Source organism: Bactrocera neohumeralis, unplaced genomic scaffold (genome assembly GCF_024586455.1).
Source record: "Bactrocera neohumeralis isolate Rockhampton unplaced genomic scaffold, APGP_CSIRO_Bneo_wtdbg2-racon-allhic-juicebox.fasta_v2 cluster10, whole genome shotgun sequence".
Classification (NCBI taxonomy): Eukaryota; Metazoa; Arthropoda; class Insecta; order Diptera; family Tephritidae; genus Bactrocera; species Bactrocera neohumeralis.
The window spans coordinates 8801037-8817304 of NW_026089623.1; positions in this window are offsets into that span (position 1 = coordinate 8801037).

Below are 16268 nucleotides of genomic sequence, written 5' to 3' on the forward strand. Positions count from 1 at the left end.
GTTTGAAGGCGAGCTAAAGTGAGAAGGCGCAACATCCCCTGCATAGGGTTGTGCGCTGGGTTTGGGACCCGCCAGGTAAAAAAACATCCCCAGTGAATAAGTATAACCAGCCTCGGATGAGACACCCCCCTTTTGATGACGACCATGGCAAACGAAATAAGGACTACGAATTGAGGGCATGCACCTGGAATGACCGGTCCCTTAATTGGGAAGGTGCCGCTGTCCAGCTGGTTGATGTCCTCGTAAAAACAAAGGCTGACATCACCGCCGTCCAAGAGATGCGACAGAGACGAGTAGGTTCTTGTGACATTTACTACAGTGGCCATATAAAGGAGCGCAAGTTTGGTGTAGGATTCGTGGTGGGAGAGAGACTCCGTCGCCGAGTACTATCATTCACTCCGGTGAATGAACGTCTAGCCACAATCCGCATCAAAGCGAGGTTCTTCAACATGGAAGAGAAGAGAGGACGATGTGACCAAAAATGCTTTTATGAGTGCTTAGAGCGCACTTATGAATGCTGCCCCCGCCACGATGTCAAAATCGTGCTTGGCGACTTTAACGCCAGGGTGGGTAAAGAAGGTATCTTTGGCACTACGGTCGGTACATTCAGCCTCCACGACGAAACATCCCCAAATGGGTTGAGGCTGATTGACTTCGCCCGAAAAGGGCCCGAAATATGGTTATCTGTAGTACTAGATTCCAGCATAAAAAGATTCATCAAGCTACCTGGCTGTCTCCGGATCGAAAAACTACCAACCAGCAAAGATGTTTTTTCACAACAGACCAAAGATGATTTTCTATGAGTGCTTGGAACAACTGGTACGACGAGGAAAGTGCCGTGTCGCAGCGGAGAGAAAACAGACTGCCTACCTCGCAACGTTACGATCGACCACAACACGTGCGGGATGGGAAAGATACCGAGAGTTGAAAAGGGAAGCGAAACGCATTTGTAGACAGAAAAAAAAGAGGCTGAAAAGCGTGAGTACGAAGAGCTTGATAAGCTGGCCGAAAAAATGCGGCGGCTTACAGAAGGTCTCAAGACCGGAGCATACTCTTGTAGAACCCCCAAAGGTGATCTAGTGACCGATGCCCAGAGCATACTTAAATTATGGAGGGAACACTTCTCCAGCCTGCTGAATGGCAGTGAGCGCACAATGCCAGGAGAACGCGAACCCGATTCCCCAATCGATGACGATGGAGCAGACGTTCCATTGCCCGACCATGAAGAAGTTCGAATAGCAATCGCCCGCCTCAAGAACAACAAAGCGGCAGGGGCCGACGGATTGCCGGCCGAGCTATTCAAACACGGCGGCGAAGAACTGATAAGGAGCATGCATCAGCATCTTTGTAAAATATGGTCGGACGAAAGCATGCCCAACGATTGGAATTTAAGTGTGCTATGCTCAATCCATAAAAAAGGAGACCCCACAATCTGCGCCAACTACCGTGGGATTAGCCTCCTCAACATCGCATATAAGGTTCTATCGAGCGTATTGTGTGAAAGATTAAAGCCCACCGTCAGCAAACTGATTGGACCTTATCAGTGTGGCTTCAGACCTGGAAAATCAACAACCGACCAGATATTCACCATGCGCCAAATCTTGGAAAAGACTCGTGAAAGAAAAATCGACACACACCACTTCTTCGTCGATTTCAAAGCTGCTTTCGACAGCACGAAAAGGAGCTGCCTTTATGCCGCGATGTCTGAATTTGGTATCCCCGCAAAACTAATATGGCTGTGTAAACTGACGTTGAGCAACACGATAAGCTCCGTCAGGATCGGGAGGGACCTCTCCGAGCCGTTCGATACCAAACGAGGTTTCAGACAAGTCGACTCCCTATCGTGCGAATTTTTCAACCTGCTTCTGGAGAAAATAGTTCGAGCTGCAGAACTAAATTGAGAAGGTACCATCTTCTATAAGAGTGTACAGCTGCTAGCGTATGCCGATGATATTGAGATCATCGGCCTCAACACCCACGCCGTTAGTTCTGCTTTCTCCAGGCTGGACAAGGACACACGAGGGCAAAACGAAATATCTCCTGTCATCAAACAAACAGTCGTCGCACTCGCGACTTGGCACTCACGTCGCTGTTGACAGTCATAACTTTGAAGTTGTAGATAATTTCGTCTATTTAGGAACCAGCATTAACATCACCAACAATGTCAGCCTGGAAATCCAACGCAGGATTGCTCTTGCCAACAGGTGCTACTTCAGAGTGAGTAGGCAATTGAAAAGTAAAATATAACCACTTTATATAAAGTATAAATGGAAATCGCTGACAGAAATAATAATCAAAATTAATCAATTTTATAACGAAAACTAAAATTTTGTTTGAATATGAGTGCATAATAACCAAAGAGTATAACCACTTTCACCACTTTATAACAAAAAGTTTATATATTTTTTTATTTTTATCGCAGAAAGGATTACTACGCGAAAGTACTTCAGTCACCCCTGGTATTCGCTCGGCCAGAGTTACTTTTTTAGAGCGCGGTCGAAGGCCGCCAACGCAGAAAGGAGTACTACGCGAAAGTACTTCAGTCACCCCGGGTATTCGCTCGACCAGGGTTTTTTTTTAAAGTGCGGCCGAAGGCCGCCAACGCATAAAGGAGTACTTCGCGAAAGTACTTCAGTCACATAAATTACGTATTACACATATGCATATGTAGAAAGTATTTTTTTATGGTTAATATAGAAAAAAGAATCACGCGATAAAACAACAAAGAAAAATTGTTAAAAATCCTACATGTTTACTGTTTAAGATGTGGCAAGGCTCGTTTTCCTCATAATTGTAAACAATCTAACCTTTTCAACGATGAGTGTGCTAAGTGATTTTTAAATTAATAAATTTAGGTAAAATATAGCAAAATAAAAGTGAAATGTAAGCTTATTTCAAAGCTTGGCACGATTCCGATTACTTTGGCGGAGGGGTAAAAAAAACCGAATTTCCGTATAAATGGGGTATGTACGGATAGGGGAGCTTCTCCAGAGGAGGAATATCCAAAAATAATGTAAAAATTACTAATATTTTTAAAAATATTCACGATTAAAAGTTCAAAAATTTGCACTAATAACACATGGTATTACTCTATGTTTCACTAAATTTTTTCACATTTTTTACTTTGTATATTTAAAAACACACTCTAAGCTTTGGGCACAATTCCGATTTCTTTGGCGCCGCGATTTGAAGGTACCGTTGGAAAGAGAAAGTCCTCCTGATTAAAAAATATATAGGGTTATAGGTACCGCAAACGCTTAGTTTACAACCTTAAAGTTCAAAAATTCGCAAAATTCGAACATTTCAAGAAGATATTTCTCCACGTTAACCCTGCTTTCATAACGTACGTCTGAGAGGCGCACGACCTCTTTTCATTTTGCTCTCCCTCCTACAACTGTTTTCACAACGCATGCATATTTGAATTTATCTCAGTCGTTACATAAAGCATTTCAGTGGTAGTTTTTGACTTTTCGTGGTAAGTTTTGTATATTCTGAGAAATTGTCAAGCCATACGTCTCCGAGACGTGTGTTTATGGTTTGTGCTATTTTTACAAATTTTGAGTGATTATTAGTTATTGTGTTTCTTATTCAAATTTAGTACATATAAGTATAAATAAAAGCAAAATGGAAAAAGATGGAATATTAGACGACGCGCTAATAGCTGCTTATCTAACAAATCAAGATGAATGTAGTTCAACAGAAAATGAAAGTGAAATAGGAGATGCTGTATTGGAAGATGATATTCAAAGCGACGCGGAAGATGAAGATCTTAATGTGCAGGAGAATTGCGAAAATATATTGCCAGACCCGGAACACGAAGAATCCAACAATAATAGTTCGTCTTTAGACAGCCGGATAGTAAGAGTACTTCAGCCAACATTAAGGAGCAAAAGTCAATATTGCTGGACTACCTCGAAGGGAATAAATGCCGGTAGAGCTCTATCGATGAATGTTGTTCGAACAATAAGAGGTCTCACAAGAGCATGTAAAGCATTATGTGATCCGATTTCGTCCTTCAATGCTTTTTTTACTGACGAAATAATATCAGAAATAGTGCAGTGGACGAATGCAGAGATATCTCTATCACGAACAACTAATTTGACTAGCAAGACGTTCGCAGATACTAATTGTCTTGAAATTCGTGCTCTTCTTGGCGTACTGACTTTGACCGCAGTTTTGAAGGACAATCACTTGTCAGCTAGTGAGTTATTCAATAATAAATTTTTTAATTAGTAGGCTGCGAACGGATGATAAGGCATTGAGACTTGCTCTGCGCCCCACCGATGCTTTTGTACCTGTCAGAAAGGTGTGGGATCTCTTAATAAAACAATGCAACGATAATTATACTCCAGGAAGCTACAATACAATCGACGAACAGCTGTTAGCTTTTCGTGGCCGTTGTCGTTTCAAAATGTATTTACCTAGTAAGCCGAATAAGTATGGCATAAAAATCGTTATGATTTGTGATAGCGCTACTAAATATATGTTCAATGCTATCCCATATTTGGCCAAAACAACAAGAACTTCAACGATGCCGTTAGATGAATACTACGTGAAAGAGTTAACCAGACCAATACATGGTACCTGTCGCAACATTACTTGCGATAATTGGTTTACCTCCGTACATCTAGCAAAGACCTTGCTAAAAGAGCCTTATAAGTTGACCATTGTTGGAACAATATGATCCAACAAGCGAGAAATACCGGAGCAAATGAAAAATTCGCGCTCAAGACCAGTTGGCACAACAATGTTTTGTTTTGATGGTCCTTTAACTTTAGCGTCATATAAATCTAAGCCATCAAAGATGGTATATTTGCTATCTTCCTGCAATGAACCAGGCACAATAAACCAAACTTCTGGAAAGCCGGACATTATATTACACTACAACCAGACAAAGGGAGGTGTCGACACATTCGACCAGATGTGTTCACTCATGTCGTGTTCCAGAAAAACGAATAGGTGGCCCATGGCTGTATTTTATGGCATGCTTAATATTTTGTTTATAAACTCGTATGTCATTTACTGCCATAATATGATTTCCACGGGCAAAAAGCCGTTGAATCGAAAGGAGTTTATGAAGGTACTCTCTATGTCATTATCAATGCCTTGGATGGAAAAAGACGGGAAATACTAACATTGTCCAAAAGTTTGCGATGCAGTATTGCAGCTACTATGCCTGCGGAAGCACCCAACCATGATAGCAATAGAAACGAAGAACCATCTTCTTCCAAAAAAAGAAAATATTGCGCGTTTTGTCCATCGAAAATTCGTCGTATGTCCAAAATGAAATGTTTTAAGTGTGAAAAATCCGTATGTAACGAGCACAAAATTTTAGTTTGTAACTCATGTACATAAATATTTAAAATGTGCAAAAATGCTACAAAACATGTTACCAGCTTTTTAAAGTCAATAAAAAACTAAAAGAAATAAAATTTATTTTAATATTTAAACAAACACTTAGTCCCATTCGGAGAAGACTGTCTTTTTAAGTAGGCGTTTTGAAACAAACGAAACTCGTCAAACAAGCAGAAAAAATAAATAGAGTAATTGAAAATATATTGAACTTTATTTAGTAAGTAAGAAACAACTAAATTATCTAAGTATAAAGTTTCGTGGTATCCAATGAAAGCCCAAAAGAAACGATACGTCTGCCAGACGTATCATTATGATTTAAAGGGTTAAAAATAACGTTATGAAGGCAGGGTTAAACCCACTTTATTCACATTTTTCTCTTCAAATTAATTAAATTACACTATAATCTTTTAAATAAATCCACATTTTACACTTTTAGCAGGTTTTTTATTTAAAAAATCTTTATTTTAAAAATTAAATTTTACGCTCGTTTGAACCTCATTTGTTTACCAAAAATTACGAAGAAATGGAGTGCTGCCATGTGATGACAAGGCATTCGCTGAAATCCCTCTTTTTCACAAAAATTCCTCTATTCATGCATATGGATATTTTCTTTTTTAAATTTATTAAGCAAATAAGTAATATTATATACATGTATTAGTAATATTATATAATAATATTATATATGTATACATATGTATAAGAATATTATATAATAATGTTACGTAATAAAGTGTAAGGTTACAGTACAGTACGAAAACTCAAATTTTGTTTCAATATGAGTGCATGATAACCGTAAAATATAACCACTTTATATCCAAAACTCATATCTTAAATATAATAATATATATATCGTCACCTAATATACAAACCAATGTATCATAAAAACTAAATTGAAATCGCTGACAGATATAATAACCAAAATGTTTAAATTTTATAACGAAAACTTAAATTTTGTTTGAATATTGGATATAAAGTGGTTATATTTTTTGGTTATCATGCATACATATTGAAACAAAATTTGAGTTTTGGATATAAAGTAGTTATATTAGTATTATTATATTTAAAATATGAGTTTGAGTGCATGATAACCAAAAAATATAACTACTTTATATCCAAAACTCAAATTTTGTTTCAATATGAGTGCATGTTAACCGTAAAATATAACCTTCTTCTTCTTCTTAATTGGCGCAGAAACCGCTTACCCGATTATAGCCGAGTTAACAACAGCGCGCCAGTCGTTTCTTCTTTTCGCTACGTGGCGCCAATTGGATATTCCAAGCGAAGCCAGGTCCTTCTCCACTTGGTCCTTCCAACGGAGTGGAGGTCTTCCTCTTCCTCTGCTTCCCCCGGTGGGTACTGCGTCGAACACTTGCAGAGCTGGAGCGTTTTCTTCCATCCGGACAACATGACCTAGCCAGCGTAGCCGCTGTCTTTTAATTCGCTGAACTATGTCAATGTCGTCGTATATCTCGTACAGCTCATCGTTCCATCGAATGCGATATTCGCCGTGGCTAATGCGCAAAGGACCATAAATCTTTCGCAGAATTTTTCTCTCGAAAACTCATAACGTCGACTCATCGGTTGGAGGATGGAGTCATGTGTAGAAGTTCACGCAAGTGAGGAAAGTTATCTGATCGCCATTCACTTGGGAGTGGCCAGAAACGATTCTTTTACACATGGCTCAAGCAGCTCACTACTTCCGATCTTTGACCAAGTATCCTCTGGGTAGCCTAAGAACATCCGTTCGAAGGCGAAACATTCCCTACATAGGGTTGTGCGCTGGGTTTGGGACCCGCCACGTAAAAAAACACCCCCAGTGAATAAGTATAACCAGCCTCGGATGAGACACCCCCCTTTTGATGACGACCATGGCAAACGAAATAAGGACTACGAATTGAGGGCATGCACATGGAATGTCCGGTCCCTTAATTGGGAAGGTGCCGCTGCCCAGCTGGTTGATGTCCTCGTAAGAACAAAGGCTGACATCACCGCCGTCCAAGAGATGCGATGGACGGGACAAAAACAGAGACGAGTAGGTTCTTGTGACATTTACTACAGTGGCCATATAAAGGAGCGCAAGTTTGGTGTAGGATTCGTGGTGGGAGAGAGACTCCGTCGCCGAGTACTATCATTCACTCCGGTGAATGAACGTCTAGCCACAATCCGCATCTAAGCGAGGTTTTTCAACATATCGCTGATTTGCGCCCACGCCCCGATGGAAGAGAAGGACGATGTGACCAAAAATGCCTTTTATGAGTGCTTAGAGCGCACTTATGAAGGCTGCCCCCGCCACGATGTCAAAATCGTGCTTGGCGACTTTAACGCCAGGGTGGGCAAAAAAGGTATCTGTGGCACTACGGTCGGTACATTCAGCCTCCACGACGAAACATCCCCAAATGGGTTGAGGCTGATCGACTTCGCCGGGGCCCGAAATATGGTTATCTGTAGTACTAGATTCCAGCATAAAAAGATTCATCAAGCTACCTGGCTGTCTCCGGATCGAAAAACTACCAACCAGATCGATCATGTTGTGATAGACGAAAGACACGTCTCCAGTGTTTTAGATGTGCGTGCGCTCCGAGGTCCTAACATCGACTCGGATCACTATCTTGTTGCAGCTAAGTTTCGCACCCGCCTCTGTGCAGCAAAAAACACACGCCACCAAACACAAGGAAGGTTCGACGTCGAGAAGCTGCAATCACAACAGACAGCCGAATGCGAACGATTTTCTACTCGGCTTGCACTCCTGCTCTCTGAGAGCACTCGTCAACAACTCGGTATAAGGGAACTGTGGGACGGCATTTCAAACTGCTTACGTACAGCTGCAACCGAAACCTTTGGTTTTCGGAAAGTGCAAACGAACAGCTGGTACGACGAGGAGTGCCGTGTCGCAGCGGAGAGAAAACAGACTGCCTACCTCGCAACGTTACGATCGACCACTACATGTGCGGGATGGGATAGATACCGAGAGTTGAAGAGGGAAGCGAGACGCATTTGTAGACAGAAGAAGAAAGAGGTCGAAATGCGTGAGTACGAAGAGCTTGATAAGCTGGCCGACAGGGGTAATGCTCGAAAATTCTACGAAAAAATGCGGCGGCTTACAGAAGGTTTCAAGATCGGAGCATACTCTTGTAGAACCCCCAAAGGTGATCTAGTGACCGATGCCCAGAGCATACTTAAATTATGGAGGGAACACTTCTCCAGCCTGCTGAATGGCAGTGAACGCACAATGCCAGGAGAAGGCGAACCCGATTCCCCAATCGATGACGATGGAGCAGACGTTCCATTGCCCGACCATGAAGAAGTTCGAATAGCAATCGCCCGCCTCAAGAACAACAAAGCGGCAGGGGCCGACGGATTGCCGGCCGAGCTATTCAAACACGGCGGCGAAGAACTGATAAGGAGCATGCATCAGCTTCTTTGTAAAATATGGTCGGACGAAAGCATGCCCAACGATTGGAATTTAAGTGTGCTATGCCAAATCCATAAAAAAGGAGACCCCACAATCTGCGCCAACTACCGTGGGATTAGCCTCCTCAACATCGCATATAAGGTTCTATCGAGCGTATTCTGTGAAAGATTAAAGCCCACCGTCAACAAACTGATTGGACCTTATCAGTGTGGCTTCAGACCTGGAAAATCAACAACCGACCAGATATTCACCATGCGCCAAATCTTGGAAAAGACCCGTGAAAGGAGAATCGACACACACCACCTCTTCGTCGATTTCAAAGCTGCTTTCGACAGCACGAAAAGGAGCTGCCTTTATGCCGTGATGTCTGAATTTAGTATCCCCGCAAAACTAATACGGCTGTGTAAACTGACGTTGAGTAACACCAAAAGCTCCGTCAGGATCGGGAGGACCTCTCCGAGCCGTTCGATACCAAACGAGGTTTCAGACAAGGCGATTCCCTATCGTGCGACTTTTTCAACCTGCTTTTGGAGAAAATAGTTCGAGCCGCAGAACTAAATAGAGAAGGTACCATCTTCTATAAGAGTGTACAGCTGCTGGCGTATGCCGATGATATTGATATCATCGGCCTCAACACCCGCGCCGTTAGTTCTGCTTTCTCCAGGCTGGACAAGGAAGCACAGAAAATGGGTCTGGCAGTGAACGAGGGCAAGACGAAATATCTCCTGTCATCAAATAAACAGTCGTCGCACTCGCGACTTGGCACTCACGTCACTGTTGACAGTCATAACTTTGAAGTCGTAGATAATTTCGTCTATCTTTGAACCAGCGTAAACACCACCAACAATGTCAGCCTAGAAATCCAACGCAGGATAACTCTTGCCAACAGGTGCTACTTCGGACTGAGTAGGCAATTGAGAAGCAAAGTCCTCTCTCGACAAACAAAAACCAAACTCTATAAGTCACTCATAATTCCCGTCCTGCTGTATGGTGCAGAGCCTTGGACGATGTCAACAACGGATAAGTCGACGTTGCGAGCTTTCGAGAGACAAGTTCTGCGAAAGATTTATGGTCCTTTGCGCGTTAGCCACGGCGAATACCGCATTCGATGGAACGATGAGCTGTACGAGATATACGACGACATCGACATAGTTCAGCGAATTAAAAGACAGCGGCTACGCTGGCTAGGTCATGTTGTCCGGATGGACGAAAACACTCCAGCTCTGAAAATATTCGACGCAGTACCCGCCGGGGGAAGCAGAGGAAGAGGAAGACCTCCACTCCGTTGGAAAGACCAAGTGGAGAAGGACCTGGCTTCGCTTGGAATATCCAATTGGCGCCATGTAGCGAAAAGAAGAAACGACTGGCACGCTGTTGTTAACTCGGCTATAATCGCGTAAGCGGTTTCTACGCCAATTAAGAAGTTAGTTCTGCTTTCTCCAGCCTGGACAAAGAAGCACAGAAAATGGGTCTGGTAGTGAACGAGGGCAAAACGAAATATCTCCTGTCATCAAACAAACAGTCGTTGCACTCGCGACTTGGCTCTCACGTCACTGTTGGCAGTCATAACTTTGAAGTCGTAGATAATTTCGTCTATCTTGGAACCAGCGTAAACACCACCAACAACGTCAGCCTAGAAATCCAACGCAGGATAACTCTTGCCAACAGGTGCTACTTCGGACTGAGTAGCTAATTGAGAAGCAAAGTCCTCTCTCGACGAACAAAAACCAAACTCTATAAGTCACTCATAATTCCCGTCCTGCTATATGGTGCAGAGGCATGGACGATGTCAACAACGGTTGAGTCGACGTTGCGAGTTTTCGAGAGAAAAGTTCTGCGAAAGATTTATGGTCCTTTGCGCTTTGACTCGATGGAACGATGAGCTGTACAAGTTATGTATATGACGACATTGACATAGTTCAGTGAATTAAGAAACCTCCAGCTCTGAGAATATTCGACGCAGTACCCGCCGGGGAAGCAGAGGAAGAGGAAGACCTCCACTCCGTTGGAAGGACCAAGTGGAGAAGGACCTGGCTTCGCTTGGAATATCCAATTGGCGCCACGTAGCGAAAAGAAGAAACGACTGGCGCGCTGTTGTTAACTCGGCTATAATCGCGTATCGCCAATTAAGAAGAAGAAGAAAAATAAAAATCACAAAAAACTTAATAATAAGCCTACAAAACGAATGCAAAAATTCTCATTTTAAAATCAATGATCAAGGCAAATATGCAAATACGGCCGTCGACATCTAAACATTTTGACAATTATAAGGTAATTCAGACTGACAGACAAATATATAAATTCTGACTCATAAATAAAAACGAAGGGACGTGATACATTTTGTGTGTAACACACAAGAACTTTATGAAGTTACCTTACAACAACGTACACATTTTCTTCGATTTGTTTTTTTTAAGTGAGGTAGACTAGGTAAATAATATTTTCGACAAAACAATGCAAATTTAAGATTTAGGAATTTTAATAATCGAAAAAATATTTGAATGTGTAATAAACGCATTCTGAATGTTTAAATTTTTAAACATAACACGGCAACACACACATTTGGCTACGTTAAACTACTAACGTATTAGTAAGCTACCTATACCAAGTGCCTAATTAGCAGAGCCGATATTTGCATATGCATTTTGCTTATTTCAACAATTTGGCTACGTTAAACTACTAACGTATTAGTAAGCAACCTATACCAAGTGCCTAATTAGCAGAGCCGATATTTGCAAATGCATTTTGCTTATTTCAACAATTTTGCATAATAACGCATATTCTTACATTTTGTTCGAAAACAAAAGAGAAATTTTTATTTTGTTTACACGTTTGTATAATTCAGTTGATACATAAATTTTTTGGCAGCCATGTAATTTTTGCAAATACATCTGGCAACGTGTTTAACCTTAAATATCGATGAGCTGATTATCAACAAATTTTACGTACCATGGTATTTAATTTACAATGCCGAAGAAAACGAAATCGTTGCTAATCTGCATATTTTATAATTGTTCTGTTACGGCTACAAAAGTATATATTGTGGAGCCACACCTTGCAACGGTAAAACATACATACATATATAGGCTACAGAGAAGCGATAACCCTCAGAAGCACAACAGCAGATGTACAAACCATTGCCGGTGGCTAATTCAATAATACCTGAGTCAAACGCACTTATCAATAACGAACACCGGAACTCGAAACACGTACCAAGAAGGGAATAAAGGATCCATAATTGACATTATGTTTGCAAATTATTCGCTCAGCAGGCACATTAAGTGGGCGGTGTCCAATATATACATAAACATTGAAACACTTCCCGAAAGCGAAGATGGAAGCAACAGGAGGTTGACTCAGACCTGTTTGTACTAGTCTGGAGTGCATCAAAGAGATTTTTCATGCTGAGAAAGCTTTGTCACTCAGCTAGACGGCGTCTACAGCGCAAGCAGGATTAAACGAACGAAAATCATCTTAGAGGAGAATTTAAAAGCCACAAGAAGCTCCGGAAATCGGCAAACATTGACCCTTGGAGAATTGCTTACAAAATCTATATGTCGAGATTGTCGAAGTCGTCGAAACATTATTGTCGAAACACCACCAGACTTCCTTTGCCAAGCGACGAAACGAAGCTGCAGAGTCACCTCCTTTAGTCACGGAAGAAGAGATATTGGCCACAGCAAAGAAAATCAAAAACACCAAAGCCTCTGGATTGGATGGCATTCCCAACAGAGCCCTGAAGGAAGTTATAAGCTTAAAACTTCAACTATTCGCTAAAATTGCCAACGCTTGTATAAAGGAAGGGATGTTCACCGACTCGTGGAAAGTACAGCGTTTGGTTCTGCTCCCAACATTACAGAAACCACCTGAAGAACCTTCATCGTATCGATCTCTGTGTACCTACACAACGGGTAAAGTGTACGAAAATATAGAAATAAACCGTTTGGAGTTAGCAATCCAATCGGATTATCAGAGAGACAATACGGCTTTATAAAAAAGAGATCCACTATTGACGCACTACGAGAAATCGTCGATACTGCGAAATGTCCAGTAAGTGCCAAAAGATGGAAAGGTAGCACAAAAAAGTGCTGCGCGCTGATTACACTGAATTCAAGAATGCGATCCACACGGCAAACATAATCAAAGCCATTGGTTGGAAAGGTAGCACAAAAAAGTACTGCGCGCTGATTACACTGAATGTCATGAATGCGTTCCACACGGCAAACATAATCAAAGCCATTGGTTGGCTGTGAGTCTGGAACTGGCAGAGCAAAAAACTGAAGTTTTACTCATAAGCACCGGGAAGGTAGAAGAACAAATAGAGCTCACCATAGGGGAGTGCGAGATTACCTCACAGCCGCAGCTGAAGTATCAGGGTGTTATAGTGGGTATACAAATTAGCAACTGGAGGTCCTAAATTTAATAAAAGGAATAACTCACCGTTTGGCCAAAGTGTGGTTAACAAAGGCGGCTACATCGGTAGCATTGGCAGCATCAACAGCTGCAACATAGAATAAAAGACTTTTTGTACGTTCATGTAAAACACTCGTCAATGCTCGGAAAATAAAGTTTACAACCAGTCGTTGCTCTGAGCCCGTTGTGTCATCTACAGATATCCAAATATAATTTTTCGCACGTAATTCTGCTACAACCTTGATTCATAGGAAATTTGAGAGTATATTTCGAAAAAAAAAGATTTGACACTTGGATTGTTTACCTTTTTTAACGGTATATTCGTTCCGAGGAACGTTTCACAAATATCTTTGTATGTGCCTTTTTGAGGCTGCCTTTCTGTCAGGAGAGTTTGTGCTGGTGATTTCTTTTTTTGTAGTAGAGAGAAGCACAGAAAGCCAGTGTGCGGAAATTTAATCCGCTAAACCTTACCTACTCTCAACTCAAGACGCTGCAACAGAACTACCGGCTAAGTATTGCTTCGCGGGTGGGATAAGACACCTAATCTGTTGAAAAAGTCTCAGTTTTGTCATTATGGATGCTAACGCTTTGCTGACATCTTTGCAGTCAGTCAGTCGAGAGTCGGAGTCAGTCAGAGTGGGGTAACTTCTAGTTTTTTTATTGTATTTGAAAATCAAGGGCTATAAAATAATACATGTTCAGAGTCTTCTGCACACATACTCTGTAGTCGTCGGACAATTCATGCTTGTCATTTTGAAATCTGAAAAGGTAGCTTCTAAAGCACCCATGTCCAATAAGTATCTGGGTCAGATAGAATTCTCTGTCTTTGTTGATACTGTTTTCGGCGCTGAAAGCTGATATAAACGCTCGAGTTCATCTCCCTAGGTGTCAATGGGCGACATACTAACTAATACCTCAGCAGCGTCCATTAATATAGTCCGGAAAGCACTTATTACTCGAATTACAGAAAGCCTATGCACTGCAATTGCAATTTTTTGTTTAGCATACTGGAGGTATTCAGTGTAACAAAGTCGTACTAATAGTTACGGATGTGTATATATTTGGTTAATGATTCCTAGTTGCTTCGTAAAATTATGCATTTCACTTGTCTTTCGCATGGATTACAAAGACTAGCAGACCTTGTGCGAACACAGTTTTCTTCTGTTAACAGTTTCAATTCAAATATGAAAAACGTACTTTTAATGGTAAAGTGTTTATGAAACCTTTTAGAACATTTAGTTTCATTTAATTTTTGAGGGCGCAATAAATTTCACCGCATTCTGCCTTATGTACCTCTACCGCCAAGATTACGTACGTGAATAAAAGCTGGTGCTTATTATTCTGATTACTTCAATGAGCTGAAAAAAGTGGTATATTCATTTATTAGCTTCAATGCGATTGTTTAAGTCACACTGTTTAATTACAGACTTCGCTTATATAAAGCGGAACTTTTCTAGCCTTACAAATGTTACTGTTAGACTCGAAACCCGAGGTTTAGAAATAAAAGAATTCGTCTTGTCGAGGAAGTACAAATCTACCTATCTACACTAGAAAATAAATCATACTTTAATAAGCCTAATGCTTAAGGAAATAAATGATGTTTTGCAACAAAGCATAGAAGCAACAGATTCATACGTAAAGAAAACTTTATCCAACGGTACTGACTCTATTTCCACACTGCCCCGTGTCATATGCAGATATCGAACGAAATTTTTCCGCTTATGCAAGCATTTTAACTGAAAAACTAAAATCTTTTATATTTGACAATTTAAATATCATTCAATACTTGATTGAATTCCTAATTACCTTCAGGAAGAACAAATATACGTTGTAAAATGTATATGTGATTTATTTAAAGCTCTAGTAAATCAAAGTAAGGAAGAGCTAAGTTCGGGTGCATCCGAACATTTTATACTCTTGCAACTTGCAATAATCAAAGCCAGGGAAATAATTTGAGGTGCAAAACCCATCACAAAGAGTAACGTCAGCCAGATGTTCGAAAATCCTAATATTCGTTATATAGGGGAGAGGCCAAGTTTTCGCTCAAATTTATCTATTTTTGGCACAAAGATACACTATTATGAATAAAACACGCTCTCTTATTTTCATTGGGATAACTCACACATAGGCCGATATATGCAGCACAAGGTAGGTAGGTAGGAGTGCAGCCCTATCGGGCTCAATTAGCACTTGATGTGCCATTTTGATACACTATTCGTAGAACCTCCTCTATCTGTTATTACATTTCACCTTCCCTCTCAAACCATTTTGAGGTTTCGATGAAACTCCTTAGGAGGACCGCCTGGCTATCCGTAAATATAGTTGCTTTATGTATATTACCGTGGTTTTCTAATAGAACTTCGCAGGCTTTTTCTATGCCTAGTACTTCTGCTTGGAAGATGCTAGCCGAGTTCGGTAGATGTATAGAGAGAGATATGCCTAGATCAGCGGAGAATACCCCCGTGCATACTCCGCAGTCCATTTTGGACCCGTCGGTATAGACTGAAGTGGTATCTTCCTCTACTATTGAGCCTCTTCTCCATTCTCGTCTAGATGGTATCCTCACCTGGAAGTGTCTATTGAAATCCAGCTTTGGGAGAATGTAGTCTGATTTATTAATGGTGAGCTTGTTTAGGATTACACTTTGTCCGTAGTTCTGCTGATTCCCACCTCCCAATTCTTTTATTCTTATCGCCGCAATAGCTGCTGTTTTGTGAATAAAAATGTCCATTGGTAGTTGATGCAGGATCACATTGAGCCCATCAGTCGGACATGACCTGATTGCACCCGTAACACCCGCATATGCTGCTCTTTGCATTCCATTTGATTTTCTAATGTTGTATTGTTTGTTTAGCGCTGGCCACCATATCAGAGCTCCATATGTAAGTATAGGTCTTATGACAGCCGTATACATCCAAATGATTATACTTGGTTTGAGGCCCCAATTCTTGTTGACGATTTTCTTACAAGTATAGTAGGCCATGTATGCTTTGTTTATTATTTTTTCTATATTTATTTTCCAGGACAGTTTGGTGTCAATCTCCACCCCCAAGTATTTAGCTGTGGGTGATAGAGTGAGTGTTGTACC